The 6,190-nt window shown below is 40.5% G+C and overlaps 1 protein-coding gene across 1 annotated transcript in view; it reads right to left on the bottom strand.

The window, feature by feature from the left end:
- The window catches only part of LOC104982227 (multidrug resistance-associated protein 4-like), a 201,824-nt gene that overhangs the window by 191,049 nt on the left and 4,585 nt on the right, over positions 1-6,190 (bottom strand). The window lies entirely within an intron of this gene.

The following is a 6,190-nucleotide window of genomic DNA, read 5'->3' as shown; positions in this document are numbered from 1 at the left end:
ATCAATCTTGAGAAAGAAGAATGGAACTGGAGGAATCAACCTGCCTGACTTCATACTACACTACAAAGCTACAGTCATCAAGACAGTATGGTACTGGCACAAAGACAGAAATATAGATCAATGGAACAAAATAGAAAGCCCAGAGATAAATCCATGCATCTATGGACACTTTATCTTTGATAAATGAGGCAAAATTATACAATAGAGAAAAGACAGTCTCTTCAAGAAGTGGTGCTAGGAAAACTGGTAAACTACATGTAAAAGAATGAAACCAGAACACTATCGAACACCATACATAAAAATAAACTCAAAATGAATTAAAGACCTAAATGCAAGACCAGAAAGTATAAAATTCTTAGAGGAAAACATAGACAGACTCTCTTTGACAAATTACAGCAATATCCTCTATGACTCCACCTCCCAGAGTAACAACAATAAACAAAAAGGACCTAATTAAACTTTAAAAATTTTGCACAACAAAGTAAACTATAAGCAAGGTGAAATGACAGCCTTCAGAATAGGAGAACAGCAAACAAAACAACTGACAAAGAATTAATCTTCACCGTATACAAGCAGCTCATGCAGCTCAATATCAGAAAAACTAACCCAATCAAAAAGTGAGCAAAAGACCTAAACAGACTTTTCTCAAAAGAAGACATACAGATGGTTAATAAACACATGAAAATATGTTCAACATTACTCACTGTTAGAAAAAGGCAAATCAAAACCACAATGAGGTATCATCTCACACTGGTCAGAAGGCCATCATTAAAATTCTACAAACAATAAATGCTGGAGAGGGTGTGGAGAAAAGGGAACCTTCTTACACTGTTGGTGGGAATGCAAACTGGTACAGCCACTATTTTTGGAGAACAGTGTGGAGATTCCTTTAAAAACTGGAAATAGAACTGCCATTTTGAGTGAGTTAAATTGAGTGAAGTTTCTTAATCATGTCTGACTCTTTGCGACCCCATGGACTAGCCTGTCAGGCTCCTCCATCCATGGGATTCTCCAGGCAAGAATACTGGAGTGGGTTGCCATTTCCTTCTCCAGGGGATCTTCCCGAACCAGGGATCAAACCCAGGTCTCCCGCATTGCAGGCAGACACTTTAAACTCTGAGCCACCAGGGAAGCCGAGCAAACTGCCATATGACCCAGCAAATCCCACTGCTGGGCATACACCTCAAGGAAACCAGAATTGAAAGAGACACATGTACCCCAATGTTCATTGCAACACTGTTTACAATAGCTAGGACATGGAAGCAACCTAGATCTCCATCAGCAGATGAATGGATAAGGAAGTTATGGTACATATATACAGTGAAATATTACTCAGCTATAAAAAGGAACACATTTAAGTCAGTTCTAATGAGGTAGATGAACCTGGAGCCTATTATACAGAGTGAAGTAAGTCAGAAACAGAAAGCCAAATCCTGTGTATTAACACATATATATGGAATTTAGAAAGATGGTACCAATGATCCTACATGCTGGACAGCAAGGGAAACACAGATGTAAAGAACAGACTTTTGGACTCAGAGGGAAAAGGCAAGGATGGGATGACTTGAGAGAATAGCATTGAAACATGTATACTATCATATGTAAAACAGATGGCCAGTGCAAATTCGATGTATGAAACAGGGCACCCAAAGCCAGTGCTCTGGGACAACCCAGAGGGATAGGGTGGGGAAAAAAAGTGGGAGGTGGGTTGGATCAGGGGGACACACGTATACCTGTGGCCAATTCATGTTGATGTATGGCAAAAAAACCATTATAATATTGTAAAGTAATTATCCTAAAATAAATTTAAAAAATAATTACATATGTGTTTACACACACACACACACACATATGTATACACCCTAATTCTATACAATGAGAGGCCCTGGAGTAATGACATATTGGTAGCAAAGAGCATTCCAGTCCTTAGATCTTGGGGTTCTGTTTTTTTAACATACACAATTACATTTCCTTTCTTGTGGTGAGAATTTTTAAGGTCTAATTTCTTAGCAGCTTTCAAATATGCATAGAGTATTACTAACTATAGTCACCACACCAGACATTACATCTCCATAGCTTATTTATTTTATAACTGGAAGTCTGTGCCTTTTAGGACCCTTCACCCAGATCTTAACTTTCTGATACCCTTCTTCTCTAAAAGGAGCCAAGGCTCCTTGAAGAAATAGCTGGTTCCAAGGTTGGGGCAGTTTATGTAAGCACCTGATAATTAGCTTTTTTGATTATAATATAAAAGCCAGACATTAAACTTTGGAGACATCCTTGTCGAAGACAGCCACCTCCAATGAACATGTGCCACCTACACAACTAGATAAAGAGCCAGGCCACCCCACCCATGAAGTTCCCGCTTGGAAAAAGCTCTGGTTGACTTGATAACAGACTATCTTGCTGACTGCTTGGTTCTCCCTTCTCACACTTTATTTCCCGCTCTTGTGTTTTAAATTCACCAATAAAGAGTGACAGAGAAGGCAATGGCACCCCACTCCAATACTCTTGCCTGGAAAATCCCATGGACGGAGGAGCCTGGAAGGCTGCAGTCCATGGGGTCGCTGAGGGTCGGACACGACTGATCGATTTCAATTTCACTTTTCACTTTCATGCATTGGAGAAGGAAATGGCAACCCACCCCAGTGTTCTTGCCTGGAGAATCCCAGGGACGAGGAAGCCTGGTGGGCTGCCATCTATGGGGTCGCACAGAGTCAGACACGACTGAAGTGACTTAGCATACTTAGCAATAAAGAGTGAACCATCAAAATCCTAGACACCCCACCATCAACCCCCAAAAGGCAGAATCTCAAGTCCAGACTTACTCACATGCCCTCTCTCTATTCAGGACCTGCCTGTGTCACCCCAGGTGTGTCTGGTACCCTCCACAACACGTGAATGAGTGATACACCTCATCATTTCAAAGTCCCCTGATGGGTTGTTGCTGACACATGTCTCACAATCGTAAGAACCACAAGAGCCAGTCAAGCCACAACACTGGCTCCAAAAGGAGAATTTCTGTGTGGGCTGCACGTAACTAGTACGAGCCCTGGTAAGCAGAGCCCCAGGCAATCCCGGCAAAAGCCTCACTGTCTACAGCCTAAGACCTACAGGCAGAGAAAGTCCAAGAAGGAACAACTTGCACCATAAAGTAAGGAAGCCCTGAAAGAGTCATGAGATTGTATAGAAAGGACAGAGAAGCCAGCTTGAATGACTTTTGCTAGACAAATCGGGGATACATTGAGAATCAAAACAAATAAGTGGCAATGAATAACAACAAATTAAATAAAGAAAGGATGTCTGAATCCATGTTGTTACATTAACAGGAAAGAAAGGAATGCTCTTGCAAACAGAAGCAAACAAACACAAAAGAAGTGATGGAGTCAGAAAATTATCAATGGAAGTTAAAACCAGTGCGTGAAAGTTTGATGTGGAAGATGGTATCCATATAATCTCAAATTCTCTCTCTGCAAATTACTTATTATAAACGGGAAACAAACAGTTAACTATACACAGGATACCCCTCAAACCCTGTTCAAATCCATTAGGCATTATTTAAATGATAATAAAATGTAGAGATAGCCCAAAGATTAACACCATTTTCCTGACCTTGCCAGGGTAAGGAAAATTTCAAGGTAAGACAATAATAACCAGTGAAAGCAGAGATCAAACTTCTTTTATTCCATTATTCCAAGGACAGTATGTATACAGAATTGATGCTCAAGAATTATTTATTGAATGCATGAATGTCCATGAATCATTAAAGAAGCAATAAGAGAAACTGGGCTTCAGCTTTTACAAACTCTGGTAGGTTGGCACCTCCAAAGAACCTCAATCCAGGAGACAGAAGACTGGATCCTAATCCCAACAGTGGCCCTGAGGACCCAGGGCCTCAACTGTGCCCCCTCCTCCACTTCTCCACTCCAGGTCAGCATCTCAGTGACCCTTACTATGTCTTACTATGTCTCAATTTCCTTCCAAAACAAAAGTATATAAGTCAGTGAGCTTTACCACTAAACAGGTTTAAAACATGTTAGGCCATTTACCCTACAGTCATTCCCCACAGAAAACACTCAGAATTAGCACTGAGATGTGCCCAGATGATGACACTTCCCCCCACACTAGTGCAGGAAGAAAAGAGTTCTGGAAATTGTTTGCAAAATTACATGAATGTCCTTAACAGTGCTAAACCATATGCTTAAATATGGTCAAGATGGTAAATTTTATGTTTTGTGCATTTTTCCACAATTTAAAAAAATGTAATGAGAAAAAAATTGCACATGATGTACCTCAGTTGGAAATCTTCCTGTGTTAGAGTCTAGACTTTGTCACTTTCTGGTTGAATGACCACAAACTAGCCACATAACATCTCAGTATTGGCCTCTGGAAACTGAGGAGAACATGTGGAGATAACACCTCCCAAGGCTTCTGAGGGGATCACCTGAGAAGACAGTGTTGCTCTAAACAGGAAAACATCTCACCAGAAAAAGAGCAGCTGTCACCACGACAGAGATCCTGAGTAATCCCACTGGGCCCCAGTAGAAAATCTCTGATAACTTTGACAGTTGCAGTTACAATGACAGAGCCCAACAGGAAGAACAAAGACTCTGCTTCTTTCCTGGCAGTCAGTCAGTGAAACGCCATGGAATCTTTGTTTAACAGACCTGCCAACTTCCTTTCCCCTCTATAATAGTGATCTCTTTCCCTGGCCCTTTGAAGACTTGCATGTAGCTCTCCATAGTTGTAAACCTCGAACTATAATTCTCTGCTGATCCCATAAGCCTATCTTTGCCAGAGAAATATCTGATACCCTCTTTGTTTCATGTCAACAGAGAGAAAGGGGGTCAACATGTTTGGGGGACCCCTAGAAGACTCAGGCAACTTATTCCCTTGACACATCTGAATGGACTGTAATTGACACCTCTCAGGATGATGAGGTAGGATGATGAGGTAGGACGATCAAGATCCCAAAAAATCAAGAAAAAACTACAAGAGATAAAATTTTTAGGCAGATTAGTTTTCCACAAGGACACACCATACCTCTGGGATGTTCTACACCTTGCTTGAGACTGTAGTTATTGTATAAAATTACCAAAACTCAACAAACTAAATGCTTACAGGAAACAGGTCAAGACCAGAAAAAGCACCTGGCAGAGCTCACCCAGCCTCCATCTACAACATGTGGATCTCTCACTGTTAATGAGGAACAAGTGGTATTCTGGAAATGGTGCAAAGAATCCTAGCTTGAAATTAAACATTTCTATGTATTCACAATCATTAGTTACTGACGGCCTAACAGCACCAACCTCCCTAAACCATCTCAGCACTAGGCCAGTTCATATCCCCCCTCATGTCAGCTTCTCTGACAAGAGTCTCTGGAGAGTCTGACTTGACGCTAGTGGCAGTTTCCACACCCACACTCCCTTTGCAAGGGGACAGTTTACTGACTGAGATGTGGCCAGTGTCAGTGGAGTGAGGATGCAACCATTCCCTGATGGCCAAATGCATCTGGTCCAAGACCCTGCTCCACCCTCATCTCTGGGGATAGGTCCTGCACTAACCCCCAACCTGCTGCTTCTGGGATGGGGGTGGTGGTGGGAGAAATGCAGAGCACAACCCCAAGGCTGCAGTGCAGGACAGCGGGGACATTGCCAGGGAGAGTCTCAACAGACTGGGCATGGTTCAAAAATTGTGCCACTGATTTTCAATAATGGGAAAAAGGAAGAGTCATTCAGCAAACCATGATAGGAATATGGGCTGTTTGGGAAAATGAGGTCTATCTTATACCAAGCACTAAAATAAATAAATAAATATATATATATATATATGTATATATACACACACACACACACACACATATATTTATTTTAGTATTTATTGTTAGAAATTAAATAAGAAAAGAGAGCCAAAATAGAATGCTTACAGAGATATAGAGGATTCTAGGATTTTTAAAAAGACATATTAAAAAGCAATAGGAGAAGCTAAAAAGAAAAAGTTCAATATAATTAATTATATCTAATTTAAAACCTCTAAAGAACAAAGGAAAATCTCAAAAAGTATTATATGCACTATTGCAAATTATTCAAATATAAAAATGCCTCATAGGAAAAAATGTCTATGAAGAGACAATTCAAAGAAAGACAAATAGTCAATAAAGTTCCAACTCTAAAAATCAAATAAATTCTTA

The sequence above is a fragment of the Bison bison genome, unplaced genomic scaffold, assembly GCF_000754665.1.
Source record: "Bison bison bison isolate TAMUID 2011002044 unplaced genomic scaffold, Bison_UMD1.0 scf7180017864527, whole genome shotgun sequence".
NCBI classification, from domain to species: Eukaryota; Metazoa; Chordata; class Mammalia; order Artiodactyla; family Bovidae; genus Bison; species Bison bison.
This window is presented reverse-complemented; position numbering and strand designations above follow the sequence as displayed.